The sequence below is a fragment of the Neomonachus schauinslandi genome, chromosome 7, assembly GCF_002201575.2.
Source record: "Neomonachus schauinslandi chromosome 7, ASM220157v2, whole genome shotgun sequence".
In the NCBI taxonomy this organism is placed as follows: Eukaryota; Metazoa; Chordata; class Mammalia; order Carnivora; family Phocidae; genus Neomonachus; species Neomonachus schauinslandi.
The window spans coordinates 50,438,694-50,455,478 of record NC_058409.1 but is presented as its reverse complement, the minus strand read 5'-3'; the positions used below and the strand labels follow the sequence as shown (position 1 = coordinate 50,455,478).

The 16,785-nt window shown below is 41.0% G+C and overlaps 1 protein-coding gene across 2 annotated transcripts in view; it reads left to right on the top strand.

Annotated features, from left to right (window-relative positions):
* The window catches only part of LOC110591193 (survival motor neuron protein), a 40,603-nt gene extending 28,745 nt beyond the window's left edge, over window positions 1–11,858 (top strand). The window contains exons 9-10 of one of the 2 annotated variants that reach the window (XM_021702086.2): window positions 5,473–5,498; window positions 11,511–11,858. The gene's annotated coding sequence lies outside the window, so the exon portion shown is untranslated. Of the gene's footprint in view, window positions 1–1,110; window positions 1,258–5,472; window positions 5,499–11,510 lie in introns of those variants that run through there. The other variant, XM_021702081.1, reaches the window with a different exon arrangement.
* The last annotated feature ends 4,927 nt before the right edge of the window (window positions 11,859–16,785 follow it).

Below are 16,785 nucleotides of genomic sequence, written 5' to 3'. Positions count from 1 at the left end.
ATTTTTAAATTAGCAAAAGCTGTGTGTCTATAATTATATTCCTTTTTCACGTATTATTTTATACTTTCAGTCCATATTCATCTATATTTGATAGAGATGCCATCATAGCATTTTGTGCACACATGTGTATCTGCACTTAACATCACATTTTAATGTTTTTTTACATATTCTTTCTGTCCGATTGTTTGCCTACACGTTATGCCACTGTTCATTCAGTTAAGTAGTTTTTGGCATTCTGGATAACATTACAGTGGGTACCTTCTTATATGTGGTAATTTGATTCTGTTCTTTCATAGCCTTCAGGTAAATTTCTATTGTGACTATGTGATAGAAGATTGTGGACATTATGGTTCTTTTTTCTTTCTTTTTTTTTTTTTTAAGATTTTATTTATTTATTTGACAGAGAGAGACACAGCGAGAGAAGGAACACAAGCAGGGGGAGTGGGAGAGGGAGAAGCCGGCTTCCCGCTGAGCAGGTAGCCCCATGTGGGGCTCGATCCCAGAACCCTGGGATCATGACCTGAGCCGAAGGCGGATGCTTAACGACTGAGCCACCCAGGCGTGCCGGACATTATGGTTCTTGATGGATGTTTCCATGTTGCCTTGAGAAGCAGAGTTTGAAAAATGTTTTTTCTTGTCAGTTTCAAAATGAGTGTTGCATTCCTGGGAGGAGTATTTTTAAAATTACATAAACCATCACATTTAAAAGTATAATTACCCAGGTGAGCCTAGCTGGCTCAGTTAGTAGAGCATGCAGCTCTTGATCTTGGGGTTGTGAGTTCGAGCCCCTTGTTGGGTGTAGAGATTACGTAAAAATAAAAATTTTTTTTAAATTTATTTGAGAGAGAGAGAGTGAGCGTGAGAGGACGGACAGACAGAAGGAGAAGCAGACTCCCTGCTTAGCAGGGAGCCTGATGTGGGACTCGATCCCGGGACTCCAGGATCATGACCTGAGCCGAAGGCAGCCGCTTAACCAACTGAGCCACCCAGGGGCCCTAAAAATAAAATTTTAAATTCACCAGTGCAGCCATGCTTCATTGTCACAGTTAGAAACTGAATGATGACCCTGGAACATGGCCTATTAAGAACCTGGCGTTTGCCTCTTTTCAGCATTGTTAATGCTCTTGAGAGCATCTGCCAGGACATTGATGTGCACCACCATGGCAGCCCGGAGATGGCGGAGAGCTGTATTTCACTTTAAATAAAACCAGTTCTTGGTTTCCAGGCAGAAGACAGATGTGAAGCATTGTACCTAAACATTAATGAGTCTTTGTGTTTAGATAACGACTTCTTGATTAAATAAAATCTTACCTTATGGAATTTGGTTTCAATAGACTCCTTAGGTATATTAAGGAAACTAAAAACTGCCACATGAAATTCTTCTCCTTTTTATAAGTAATAATAATGGCTACATTTTTAGAGTGATTACTGGGTGCTCTAGGTATAGGTTACTTCATTTAATCTTTATAGCACCATCAAGTTAGATATTATTATTATTCCCATTTCACAAACAAGAAAAAGACTCACAGAGGTGAAATGACTTGTCTTTCGGCCAGAGTAAATGGTGGCACTCTATAATATGACCTCAGAACTCTCCCTCCAGCTCTCAGCCCCCCTGCAGCTGCTTCCAAGCTCCATGCTAGCTACATAATGTAGGATTTGGGCAAGTACCTAAGTAGAATTTTTACACAAATTTCTGGAGGTCCCCATTTTCTTTTTTTGTTTGTTTTTGTTTTGTTTTAAATTTATCTTCTTTTTAATGTAATGTTCCATGATTCATTGTTTGCATATAACACCCATGCTCCATGCAGTACGTGCCCTCTTTAATACCCATCACCAGGCTAACCCATCCCCCACCTCACTCCCCTCTAGAACCCTCCGTTTGTTTCTCAGAGTCCACAGTTTCTCATGGTTCATCTCCCCCTCCAAGTTCCCCCCCTTCGTTTTTCCCTTCCTACTATCTTCTTTTTTTTTTTTTTTTTGAACATATAATGTATTATCTGTTTCAGGGGTACAGGTCTGTGATTCATCAGTCTTACACAATTCACAGTGCTCACCATAGCACATACCCTCCCCAATGTCCATCACCCAGCCACCCCATTCTTCCCACCCCCCACCACTCCAGCAACCCTCAGTTTGTTTCCTGAGATTAAGAATTCCTCATATCAGTGAGATCATATGATACATGTCTTTCTCTGATTGACTTATTTCGCTTACCGTAATACCCTCTAGTTCTATCCACATCATTGCAAATGGCAAGATTTCATTCCTTTTGATGGCTGCATAATACTCCACTGTATATATATACCACATCTTTTTTATCCATTCATCTATCAGTGGACATCTGGGCTCTTTCCATAGTTTGGCTCTTGTGGACATTGTTGCTATAAACAGTGGGGTGCACGTACCCCTTCGGATCACTACATTTGTATCTTTGGGGTAAATACCCAGTAGTGCAATTCCTGGATCGGATGGTTGGAGCTCCCCATTTTCAAATCCCTGCCCTCTAGACCCTACCTTTTCAGATTCCAGCTCCCTTAATCTAGGACCCAAACTTTCTCTCTATTCCATGTATGAAGAACAATACCTGTTCAAGCTCCACCTTCCATGCTACAGTTTGGAAATTGTGTCCAGCCAAAATGGGGTGAATGGAAAACTCAACCTTAAGTGTTTGCTTTTCTCATGGCTCTCTGCCCTGTGCTGTCTGTTGCCCAATGCCCAGTTTCATAATCTATGGCAGGAAAACAAGTATACTGCCAACTGTTCCTCCTATTATTTTTAAGTTTATATATTTAATTAATCTCTACACCCAGCATGGGAGTCACACAGTCTTCAGACTGAGCCCTCCAGGCACCCCTGTTCCTCTTTTTTTTTTTTTTTTTAAGATTTTATTTATTTATTTGACAGAGACACAGTGAGAGAGGGAACACAAGCAGGGGGAGTGGGAGAGCGAGAAGCAGGCTTCCTGCCGAGCAGGGAGCCCGATGTGGGACTCGATCCCAGGACCCTGGGATCACGACCTGAGCCGAAGGCAGTCGCTTAACCGACTGAGCCACCCAGGCGCCCTGTTCCTCCTATTTTTAAACATTTCATCATATTTTTCTTGAATACTTGATTCGATGACACAGTTCATTGCATCACCTTTCCCATTCTGTAACAATTTTCTTTTATTCCATGTTTTTAAAAAGATTACTGTGATTGTTAAAACCAAATATATGAAACAATGATCTTATACTCTGTATTTCTCAAGTACCTAAGAATAATGTGTCACATTTGGCGTCACTGCTGAATATTTCTACATGGTAATAACACATCTATTTTGGGCTTTTTTGTTTAACATAGTTCCATAGAATTATTTCTGTGTATTGATGATAATTTCATATATTGAGCTTTAGATTCTAAGTAGTTCCGTAAAGATCACTGTATGTTGTCATATTGCTTCCCCCAGAGAATAAACTAGTTAATGCCTTTATTCTTCCCACCTACCTAATTGCTAGAGTATCCACCTGTTATAGCTTAAGAATTACTTCTTTTTCCATTGTTATTTATGAAATAAAAGTTCTAAAATAGTTTGAATCTATTTTTGAATATTACACGTTTCCCCCAATACCTGAAGTAAAGCATTTCTGTGAAACCTTTCATAATCTAAAATAGCATAAAGCCAAGAATCAAGTACCATTTACAATTTATATGGAAATTTTTTTAACATCCCAGATGACAAAAGTAACCTCTCAGGATTTTCTGGTACTTTGGTACACAACTTGCTAGCGGATGCACAAAATAAATCGAGATAAAGCACAGATACTCACAGTTCAGAAATAGGACAGCCGGATGCTGCCTGAGACGCCAGGGAAGGAGCCTAGCAGTGCCTCTGTGACAGCCTTTGCAAAACACACGCTGAATGTTATTTCTGTATTTTGCCTTTGTCATAAAAACGTAAATCTGTGGGGCACCTGGGTGGCTCAGTCGTTAAGCGTCTGCCTTCGGCTCAGGTCATGATCCCAGGGTCCTGGGATCGAGCCCCGCATCGGGCTCCCTGCTCAGCGGGAAGCCTGCTTCTTCCTCTCCCACTCCCCCTGCTTGTGTTCCCTCTCTCGCTGTGTCTCTGTCAAATAACTAAAATCTTTAAAAAAAAAAAAAAGTAAATCTTCGGATTTCTTTTGGTTAGTGAAAACAGGTGCTGCTAGTGTAGGTCTTTGGTATAAAGCAGAGTGGCCTAACAAACTTTCAAAAAGCATGGGGATACTTGTATTCAGTTTATTTTTTTTAAATAAGTACATTGTTGGGGCACCTGGGTGTCTCAGTCGGTTAGGCCTCCAGCTCTTGATTTTGGCTCAGGTCGTGATCTCGAGGTCGTGGGGACAGGCTCTGCGCTCAACGTGGAGTCTGCTTGTCCCTCTCCTGCTCTTCCTCCCGCTTGTGCGTGCTCACTCTCTCTAAAATAAATAAAAAACGACACTGCTGCTTGTTATATAGAGCAATCTTTTTTTTTTTTAAAGATTTTATTTATTTATCTGAGACAGAGAGAATGAGAGAGACAGAGAGTCTGCTTCTCCCTGCCGAGCAGGGAGCCCGATGCGGGACTCGATCCCGGGACTCCGGGATCATGACCTGAGCCGAAGGCAGTCACCGAACCGACTGAGCCACCCAGGCGCCCGAAGAACTAGGGTTTAAACTCTCACGGTATTTGTAGGCTGGTGGCATCCTCTTATTTCTTCCTCCACACATGATGCAGCCAAACAGACCCTGTCTCTTCCTTCTGCCAGCCTGCTGACTCCCAGGGTTTTTCTGTTTAATTCTGGGAAACCTGTGTAAGAAAGGGTGAACCTAGAAGCAACGAAGAGGCTAAAATGGTCTGGGTAGAGGTTGTTTGAGGAGTGGGCCAAAAGGATTCATGGATCTGTGGCTTGAGGGGAAGATGGAAAAATAAAGGCAGGCTATTCTTTTTTTTTTTTTTTAAGATTTTATTTATTTATTTGCCAGAGCGAGAATGAGAGACAGAGAGCACATGAGAGGGGGAGGGTCAGAGGGAGAAGCAGACTCCCCGCCGAGCAGGGAGCCCGATGCGGGACTCGATCCCGGGACTCCAGGATCATGACCTGAGCCGAAGGCAGGCGCTTGACCGACTGAGCCACCCAGGCGCCCTATATAGAGCAATCTTATAGGAAGATATGTTTAAATGAAAAAAGTAAGATGCAGAAGTGTATTCTACCTGCCTTTTATGTAAATATACATTTACGAACATGTCTGTGTGTGCATTGATGGTCACCCCAGGGTGATACTCAAGTTATCTCTGAAGAGGGACTAGAAGGTAGGCATGTGAGAGAGACCTCACAGCATACCCTTTGATGTTTTGTGTTTGTGTGTGTGCTGTGTACGTTTACTGACAGTAAAAATATGTAATTGAAATAACTCTGGTAAGATGTTTCTATCATTACTCCTTTCAACTTTTTAAATTTTTCGTTTTTATAGGTAATTCACACAGTATTCTCTAATAGGTAAGTGCTTTTTCCTCAACATTTTTTGAAGAATACTCCATACCAGTATATAAAACTGCCTTGTTTTTTAAAGTTGCATGGTATTTTTATGTAGAGATGTGTCCCATACTTATTTGAGCTCTTATGGATGGAGTTTTAGGCAGTTCCCAGTTTGCTATTTAATGCTACAGTTAGTATTCTTTTACAGAATTCTTTTTGTAGATTTATGAATACATTTTTAAAACTACCTTAATAGAATCTAGAATTTTAATAGTTTTTTGCCATGTTGCTCTCAGTAGAGACTATCTTTAGTATTCTCACCAACATTGAGAGTTCCTGTTTCCCCCAATCTTTCCAATAATCTTAACGACTGAGCAACTCAGGCTCCCCCCTCCCTTTTTTAAAGATTTATTTATTTGACAGAGACAGCGAGAGAGGGAACACAAGCAGGGGGAGTGGGAGAGGGCATTCTTTTCAATAATCCTTTGGATTCTTGTCAATCTAATAGTTGGAAATGGTTATCTCACTATAATTTTTTTATTATTGTAAAGTTCAACATCCTGTCATGTGTTTAAAAGCTGTATTTCTTTGTTGAAAACTTTATATCACCTTTGCCTACTTTTTAACTGGGATGTATGTTTTTCCTTTTTGATTTGCAAGAATTCTTTATATGTTATGGAAACCATCCCTCTGTGATATGAGTTGTAAATACCTGTTTTCTAGTTTATCATTTATTTGACCTTGCTTTTAAGGTGTTAGTGATTATTGCCTTTTTAACAGAAATGTTTACCTTCCTATATCTATGTGATAATTTTCCTTTTATCAGTTTACATATTTGTGTTTACTCTTTTAATTCTTGTTTTTCAAATTTTATCGATAGTCAATTCTCATTATTCACAGATTATGTATTTGCAAATTTGCCTGCTCACTGAAATTTATCTGTAATGCCCATGTCAATAATTACGGCACTTCTGCCATATCATTCATAGATCAGTGCAGAGTGGCAAAAAATTTGAGTCTTCTGACACAGACATTCATACTTGAGCTTGAGCAGTTTTGTCTTCATCTTTCTTTTTTAAAAGATTTTATTTATTTATTTATTTACTTAGAGAGCACAAGGGGAGGGAAAGAGAATCTCAGGCAGACTCCCCGCTGAGTGCAGGGATCTCACGACCCTGAGATCATGACCTAAGCCGAACTTGAGAGTTGGATGCTTAACTGACTGAGCTACCCAGGTGCCCCTGTCTTCATCTTTCATCTCATACTATGAACAAGCATTTTTTGCAGTCTTTTAGTGCTACATTTTTCACATTTCTGTGCCTTTTCGCTCTTTAAAGTGGCCCCCGAACATTGTGCTTTGTGTTCCCAAGTGCAAGAAACTGTGAGGTGCCTTACAGAGAAAATGTGTTGGTTAAGCTTCATTCAGGCATGAGTTATAGTGCTTTTGGCCATGGTTCAGTGTTAGAATCATCAGTATACATTAAGTAACGTGTCTTTCAACAGAAATACACATTTTAAAAGGTATTTATCCGTCGATAAAAATGTGACTAAAGGCTTGCCTGAACATAGCTCTCTGTTTCTTCTAGGAGCAATGGCTCAGTTTTCACAGATTCATTGTCCTGTTGTTGTTTTTTAAGATTTTACTTAACCATTTGAGAGAGAGAGCAAGCATGGTGGGGGGAGGGGCTGAAGGAGAGGGAGAAGCAGACTCCCCATTGAGCAGGGAGCCCCACATGGGCTTGATCTCAGGGTGGCGAGTGTCCATGCTGGGCGTGGAGCCTACCAAAAAAAAGTATAGTGACTTCTTCAAGATTTTAGAACTTGAAAGAGAGCGAGTGAGAGCACAAGCAGGGGAGGGACAGAGAGAGAGGGACAAGCAGGCTCCTTGCTGAGCAGGGAGCCCGATGTGGGGCTCCATCCCAGGACCCTGGGATCGTGACCTGAGCCAAAGGCAGATACTTAACCGACTGAGCCACCCAGGCGCCCCATATAGTGACTTTTTAGAACATAACTACCATGAATGAGAATTTAGTGTATTTATTTTGAAGTCATTCTACAAGCAGTTTAGACAAGAATAGAGATAGTGAGAATAACTTTGTTAGTAATTTCGATGAGAATTCAAATATAGCAAACCCAAGTTTTTATTCCATATTTTCCCAGTATTTAATATATGTGTGTGTGTGTATCTAAAGTGGGTAACATTCTTTGGAGTCAACTAACTGTTCATTAGTTGTTATGCATGAGCCTGTATTTATCTTATACTGATTCTAGATTTCAAATACATTCTTTACTGTGTTCTGTCTTATTATTTTGATGATTCTTCATGGATTTCATCAAAACACAATACTTTCGAGATTTCGTGGCTCATGATTTTGTTAAATGGACAGATTACAGGTCCCTTCTTTGTTGTGTAACAGCAAAATACTTCATTTTTACATTTATTAGCACCAGTAGGAATGAGCAGTCCAATTACTGTTTTTCATTTCTCTATCATCTGTTAGCTTCCATTTACTTCTGTATCCACATCTTTCTTTTACATTTGTCCACTCGCAGCTTTACCAAGTGAATTTTGGTGCACAAGCCTCATAAAAGGTGAATACTGGATGGGGGCAGGGAAAAAAGATGAATACTGTTACATGTTTGTTTTTTAGCAAAGTGCGATGGTTCACGTTTTTACCACAAAATATTATGGTGAAATCCTCCCTGTTTAAGGACTGAATGACACTACTGTATTTCCTTTTTTTTTTTTTTAAAGATTTTTTTTTAATTTTTTATTTATTAGAGAGAAAAAGAAAGAGAGAGAGAGCACAAGAGAGGGTAGGGTTAGAGGGAGAAGCAGACTCCCCGCCGAGCAGGGAGCCCGATGTGGGACTCGATCCCGGGACTCCGGGATCATGACCTGAGCCGAAGGCAGTCGCTTAACCAACTGAGCCACCCAGGTGCCCTGTATTTCCTTTTTTGTCCTCAGAAATGTATCAGTTCTTGAGTTGGAGAAAATGCACCTAAGTAGCATATGCCATTTTGAAGACTCATCATCTGAGACTTTGCTTATAGGAACAAGTTCACCACCACTGTTAGTCTACAGTAGGGAGCACCATTTTTTTTCTTTTTCTTTTTTTTATTTTTTAAAGATTTTATTTATTTGAGAGAGAGAATGAGATAGAGAGAGCATGAGATGGGGGAGGGTCAGAGGGAAAAGCCGACTCCCCGCCAAGCAGGGAGCCCGATGTGGGACTCGATCCCGGGACTCCAGGATCATGACCTGAGCCGAAGGCAGTCGCTTAACCAACTGAGCCACCCAGGCGCCCTCTTTTTTTTTTTTAAAGAATTAATTTATTTGACAGACACAGCGAGAGAGGGAACACAAGCAGGGGGAGTGGGAGAGGGAGAAGCAGACTTCCCGCAGAGCAAGGAGCCCGATGTGGGGCTCGATCCCAGGACCCTGGGATCATGACCTGAGCCGAAGGCAGACGCTTAACGACTGAGCCACCCAGGCGCCCCCACAAATTTTTTCTTAAGGGCAGCTGACTCAGTCGGAAGAGCACGTGACTCTTGATCTCGGGGTCGTGAGTTCGAGCTCCACATTGGGTTGTAGAGATTACTTTTAAAAAATAAGAAAATGAGGGGCCCCTGGGTGGCTCAGTCGGTTAACCGGCTGCCTTTGGCTCAGGTCATGATCCCAGGGTCCTGGGATCGGGCCCTACGTCGGGCTCCCTGCTCGGCGGGAAGCCTGCTTCTCCCTCTCCCACTCGCCCTGCTTGTGTGCCCTGTCTGTCAAATATATAAAATCTTAAAAAAAAAAAAAAATGAAAAGACTAAGAAATAATATTAAAATAATTTTTTTCTGGGGTGCCTGGGTGGCTCAGTTGGTTGGGCGACTGCCTTCGGCTCAGGTCATGATCCCAGGGTGCTGGGATCAATCCCCACGTCGGGCTCCCTGCTCTGTGGGGGAGCCTGCTTCTCCCTCTCCCTATGCCTGCCGTTCCCCCTGCTTGTGCTCTGTCAAATAAAAATCTTTAAAAAAATTTAAAATATTAAAAATAAATTTTTTTTTCTTAAAAGACTAGATAGTAAATAAATTAGGCCATAGTTTTCCAACTGCTGGTCTATATGTTGCTGTCTCTGCATTCATCTTCTAACTGGTTTAATAATTATGAAAATATTTCTTTTGTCAATTTTGTTCTCTGCTATTACAGAGAATGAAAAAGTCTGAACTGTCAACTGTTTTCAAGGAAGGCTTAAAAAAAAAAAAAAAAGACTTCAAGGATGAAGGGCAGTGTCTCCAGACTTCCGTTAATACATCTTGAAAGAAAATCCAGTACTTTGGGCAATAGAATAAGAGAACTGAAGGATGATGTAATAGTGATCATCTCATTGTTGATGATTTATTTCATTATCGTTTTAGGTGATTTTGTCCTTCCATGTTGTTATTATTTCAGTCTTTTTTTTTTTTTTTTTTAGCATAGCTGCAGATAATTAGTGAGTGTATTATCTGTTGTTAAATAACAAATTACCCCAAAATTTAGCACTTTAAAACAGCACATTTATTATCTAGTTTTTGTTGGTCAGGAATCCAGGAGCAGCTTATTAGCTGGGTGGTTCCCATGAGACTTACAGTAGTCTCAAGTTTTTGCTGGGACTGGAGGATCTGCTTCCAAGCTCACTTGTTTTTGTTTGGAGACCTGAGTACCTTCCTTCTTGGGGCTCTCCATACACAGCCTGAGAGTCACAACATGGCAGCTGGATTCCCTAGGGCAAGTGATCCAATAGAGAGTGAGCAACACCGCACCGTCCCTTCCACCTTTTTCTGTTCTTTAGATCTAAGTCCAACCCACTGCAGTCACAGGAGTGGGATGACACAGTCAACTGGAGGGGATTACCAAGGGCATGCAAAACAGGAGGCAGTTAAATCACTGGGGATGATCTTGAAGGCTGGCTACCACAATGAGTTACAGTAAAATATATACAGAGATGAAGAAGAATAAAGTGTTCAAAGATAAGGGATAATAAAATCACTAAAATTCTGTATTTTAGATTTATAAAAGAATCCAGTAGCATTATAGCATAGTTGCAAAATAAAAGTTTTATCATTATTATTCTAAGTAAATTTTCTCTGTTCTTTGGCAAACCTCTAAGAAATAGTCATGAATCCTTAGAGTTATTAGAACTGCTCAAAAAAGAAACTCAAAAACTAAAGTAGGACCCCAGTGGACCCAGATGATACACCAGGAATTAATTTCCTCTTTTTGCTTTTGTTATAAGTTTTACAAATTCCTTCTTATCTACTGTTTATTAAAATGGGTATCTTAGTACAGTGAATTTTTCTCTGGATAGTGCTTTAGTTGTATTTTGTAGATTCTATTATGTAGAATTCTTAGCATTTTCTAGATACTCAAACTTTTTTTGTTTTCAACTCTAGAGATGTACAATGTTTTAATTTCTAGATAATTAGGTTTAGTTACCAGTTGTAGTTAGGTGATGTTGTTTGTATTGTAATCACTGTTGGGGTTTTGTTTTTTTAAGATTTTTATTAGAGAGCGAGAGAGAGCACAAGCTGGGGGGGAGGGGCAGAGGGAGAGGGACAAGCAGACTCCTTGCCTAACAGGGATCCTGACATGGGACTCCATCTCAGGACCCTGGGATCTTGACCTGAACCGAAGGCAGACGCTTAACCAACTGGGCTACCCAGGCGCCCCAGTTTTTTTTCTGTTTGTTTGTTTTTTTAATACATGATTTTGATCATTTTGTAATATTTTTAATTCTGTTAGGACAGATCAAATACCAGTGTTCCTTAAAAAAATTTTTTAGGTAGTCTGGCACGTTTATTCTTGCATGAATTTCACAATTTGTGTAACAATTATTTATCTTATGAAGATTGAATTTAATATTGTGTTGTCTTTATATTAGTTTATTCTAGTTTTACTTCCCTTGATGAGTGTATTGCTCTCCACTTTCTTTTTCTTTTGATTTTATAAGAAAATGCGTTTTTAAATTGCATATGTATATCTAGATCTTTTTTTCCCCCACATTCAGGTGCAGCTCTCTCCCAAGGAGAATGGTATTTTGATGCACCATGGTCAACGTGAACAGAATTTCATCTTTTTCTTCATGAACAGTTGGTTGGGTGGAATAATCACCTGCATTTCCCCTTGTTGCATGTGACTCCTGCTTAAATAGCCAGCCCTGTGCTTCAAGGGAATAATCAGTCTGAATAACTCAACAGTGGAAATGTGAGTGATTAAAGAAAGTCAGTCACGTGTAGTACAGAAAAGTCAATCTGTGAAAATTTCAACTCAGCCCATTTGTATATTATAACTTTCTTAGTATAAAGTATGTTAAGCTTTTTATTAATGCCTTTAAAAATAAATGGTAAATTTTTTTAACCTTGACTGTATGAGTATTTTTCTTTAGAATATATATGGTGAGGTATATCTGTATAAAAATGTAAGAGGGGAAAAAAAAGGTAGGAAGAGAACTACTCAAACTTGCTTAGATAAAGGGTTGTAGGGCAAAGATACAACCATTTGTAAAGCCATGTTGTTGATAATCCAAGTTTAGGAAACAAAGCTTATGTGAAGCTGAGTGTCACAGCACTGGACCGAGCCAGGCGGGGACCACGGCTCTGTTCCATTTCTTAGAAGTCATATTGTCATTCTCCTCTCCACACTTTGTCTTACCTGCCTGCCTCTCTCTTTTCTGGCCTCCAGATTTTCCTCGTGCGCGCTGCCGAACATGGCTGCCCACGCTTTAGTGCTTTCATCACTGCCTTGCAGTTCCATCTAGTATCCATTTGACTGTATCTCTGTCAGCTGAAATTCTCAGGAGAGGTTGAGAATCCTGTTGTTTCAGTTGAGTCTAAGGATGGGTATCCATGCATCTGGGATTCTCCCTAGTCTTTTTAGCTGTGGGAGAAGAGGTTAATATAAAAAGTTCTATTTCTTTCAGAAGTTTCGTCTGAACAAACTAAATGTACCTAACTTATTTGTTGAATAAATAAAATGAATATTCAATTCCTGGTAAGTAAACTTCACAGAATGAGATGTTGTATGGCTTAAGCTTTCTTGTACAGGTGAGATTTTTTTTTTCTTGACAGCCAGTATTTTAAACATTTGGCATCTTTTCATTGCCTGAGTGTGCCAGGTTAAATTTAGTTATGAAGATAGCTTATTTGCTTTTGATGACATTTTTGTCAATACCTAACAGTTGGAAGGTGGCTGTAGGTTCAGGCAAGTCGTTCATTTCAGCAATTACTTAGTTTTGTTTATGTGCTGGGTACTCTTCTACCTGTTTGGAGATTAGCAGTAAACAAAACAGATGAAAGTTCTTGCTTACAGTGGCGGGAACCACTGGCAAACAAGTGAAGTGTGTAAGGCGCCAGAGAGTGATGCATGCTGTAGACAGAGATGAAGCAGGGAAAGGGGTTGGGCAGAGTGCAACTGGAGTGTGGATGCTTTTTTAAAAAGAATGATCAAGGGGGCACCTGGCTAGCTCAGGCTGGAGAGCATGTGACTCTGATGTTGGGAAAGTATGCGACTCTTGATCTTGGGTTTGTAAATTCAAGCCCTGTGTTGGTTGTAGAGATTATTTAAAAATGAAAAAAAATTTTTTTTGAAGAATGGTCAGGGAAGCTGAGGTGACATTTGAGCAGAGATGCGAAGGAAATGAGAGCCATTCATGTAAGTGGAGAAAGAACCTCCCTGGCAAAGGAAATGGTAAGTACAAAGGCCCTAAGAGTGAGTTTGGCATGTTCAGGGAATGGCAAAGAAACCAGTGTGGCTGGAATGGAAGTGAACAAGGAGGAGAGATTAAAGAGATGGAGATAAGAGAGGTAGCCAAGGGTCAGGTGACCTGTAGGCCACTGTAAGGTCTTCTGCATTTATTTTCATCTGGGATCCACTGGAAGGTTTTGAACCAAAGGTACAGCATGATCTGATTTATTAAAGTGTCTTATGACTTCTGTGTTTGTGTTGAAAATAGACCATAAGGTTCAAGGGAGGCAGCAGACTGACTGGTTAGGACCAGTGGTTGGTAGTGGTTGGATCTGAGTGTATTTTTCAAGTAGAGCTCAGCCCTTGCTAATAGACTGATTACATGTGGACTATGAAAGAGAAATCAAGGCTGACTCCCTAGGTTTTGGGCTTCAAGTAGAAGAACAAAGGTGGAATTTACTGATATGGAGAAATTGGCATAGAGTACTTGCAGGAAAGGAAGGACAGGAGTTGGGTTTAGACAGGTGAAATTTGAGATGAAACTCTTAACTCATATTAAGAGGAGTCAGATATGAGTCAAGAGTTCAGAGGAGAGATCTGGGCTAGAGATGAAAATGTAGAAGTTCGCATAGACTTGGAATTTCAAGCTGTTCAACAGAACCAGATCTCCAGGCAAGTGCATTTACATAGAGATGTCTGAGAACTCTGGAGTACCCCCAGTGTTTAGAGGTCAGATACGAGGAAAAGCAGTAAAGGAGACTGAGGGAACTCTCAGTGAGTTAGGAGGAAACCCAGAAGCGGTGCCCTGGAAGCCAAATGGAGCATTCCAGGAGGGAGGGATGGTCCACATTAGAGTTACTGCTGGGTCAGATGCTGTTAACAAAGTAGGGTGAGGACTGAGAAGTGTTCATTGAATTGAGCAATATAGAGATCATTGGTGACCTTCGTAAGAGCTGTTTTGGTGGGATGGAGCAGAGAAAAGCCTGTGGGAGAGAATGTAAGAAAGAACAACTGAATATTGCACCATATAAACAATTCTTTCAAGGAATTTTGCATTTCTGAATTTGTTATATTTATATATTCATAAAATCATATATAACTTTGAGTTTTTTGTGAATCTTAGTTCATTTGTGTACTTGTTTATGACTATGTCACTTGTTTACATTAAATTTCTTACTGTGAGTCCTGATAAAAATCTGAAAAATACGGAGTTAGAACAAGAAGATGTAGGTATGGTTGGATAAGAGGTTGAGGATGGTAGGGGATGTTTCTCATGTGGGCACAGTGGAAGAACTGAGGGAGTTGGAGAGGGTTGTAATAGGTGATCAGAAGGGGAGAAGTTTAGAAACAAAAGGGTGAGTGTCAGAGCAGTGAGTCTTCCCCTGCTTGCCTCTCCCCCTGCTTGTGCTCTGACAAATTAAAAATAAAAAATCTTGGGGCGCCTGGGTGGCTCAGTCGGTTAAGCGTCTGCCTTCGGCTCAGGTCATGATCTCAGGGTCCTGGGATCAAGCCCTGCGTCGGGCTCCCTGCTCCATGGGGAGTCTGCTTCTCCCTCTCCCTCTGCCTGCCACTCTGCCTACTTGTGCTCTCTATCTCTCTGTCAAATAAATAAATAAAATCTTTAAAAAATAAAATAAAATAATAAATCTTTTTAAAAGATTTTATTATTTGACAGAGCGAGCGAGAGAGGGAACACAAGCAGGGGGAGTGGGGGAGGGAGAAGCCGGCTTCCCGCTGAGCAGGGAGCCCGATGCGGGGCTCGATCCCAGGACCCTGGGATCGTGACCTGAGCTGAAGGCAGACTGCTTAACGACTGAGCCACCCAGGCGCCCCTAACATACCATTTTTAATGGTACATGCACATGGTAGAGAATTCAAATAGTACAAAAGATGTGCAAGAATCAAACCTCCCTCCTCCTAGCCCCTGGCTGTCCTGGTCCCCTCCTTAAAAGCAACCACTACCTTGTTTCTTATATATCATGTAAGACGTTTTTATAAACACTCATGTGCATATATCCTGTCAATCTTTTTTTTTTTTAATGTTTTATTTATTCATGAGAGTCAGAGAGAGAGAGAGAGAGACAGAGGCAGAGGGAGAAGCAGGCTCCCCGCTGAGCAGGGAGCCCGATGCGGGGCTCGATCCCAGACCCTGGCATCATGACCTGAGCCAAAGGCAGACGCTTAACCATCTGAGCCACCCAGGCGCCCCAATGTCAGTCAATCTTTAAAAAAACCTAACTAGGTTCTTTTTGGTTTAATAGTTTTATCATTTATCAAGTTGTTTCTTCTCAGGTCCAAATCCAGCCTTCAGTGCCTTCTCTGCAATAATAGATCCGGACTCTGTAAAGACCTGTCCCCTCAGCAGACACAGTATGAAGTTCGGTCACTAAAGGGTAGTGCTGAGACAGCACTTCTTTTCCCCACAAGGGACTACTTCTCCTGCTCCCAGTGTGCTTTTTCTAGCAGCTGCCAGCCTCGTGTGTTTTTTTTTCCTAGCACCCCCTGTTGGCAGCACAAGGCACCACCACAGGAGTGGCTTCCTTTGGTACCCCCAAGGCATGTTCTCGGCAAGCTCACACCTTCTTGGGCTGCATTTCCACAGCTTCGACCGACCTGATAGACAAGCAGTGTTGATTTGTGGTTGTTTTTTTTTAACATGCCTTATTATAAGTATCCTTTGGTGTGCAATGTTTAATAATGTTTTGGAGAATTAGGTTTTTAGAATTGACAAATTCTTGATTCAGCGGTTTTTAGCTAATTCTTCTGTAGCTAAATGTTATATTTCTGAATGACTGGAGAGAATGGCAGCATCCATTTCTAGTAAACCCTTAAGTATTGCAGTTGAGGAGGTCCTTCTTTCATGGCAGTAAACACGTGATGCCTTCTGCATCCAGGAGGCAACCAGCAGGCCAAGTGTGAGGAGTCATGCTTGGCAGGAGCCACACACATGGACTCACGACTTAATGGGTGTGGCCTGAGCTCTGATTCGGTCAGTGAAATGCCTGGAAATAGTCACCTCTTTCAAGTGTGGCATGTTGTCCAGTGCTTGGAAGAAATTTCTGTATCCTTCCTCTAATCTTGTGACTGACTGAAGATTTAAGTTCTCAAGTTTCTGGAAACCTCCACTGGTTGCTACCTTGGCTATAAAAGCTGAGTGTTTGCAAAAACAGAATCATAAGGACTTTATTTGAATTGTGGTAGATTAGGTTATTTGCACCAACCCAGCCCCACAACTACCACCACCACTCAAAGTAGAAAATGCCCAATATTATCTCCTTAAAAATCCCAAACCACTAACAAAGAACTACCTGGCCAAAACCCAAGCAAAAAGCAGAAACCAGAGAAGTAAAGTTAAGCCCTGCAGCACCGAAGCTACTTTTCCATGAGAGTTTTATGCTAATTTGGGCTTCTCTTTTTCTCTCTCAGGAGAACGACATCACTTGATCCCTAGAAAGTTTCTCCTTCTAAGGCCTTACACCTGGAAATGTTTTTAGCACTTTCTAGCATCCCCTGGTGTTCCACGCTTATCTTTTACTTTCTGTGTCCAGTTCCTGTAGCAGCCATTTCTCCAACGACTCTAGTTCCTTTTAGGGAGGCCA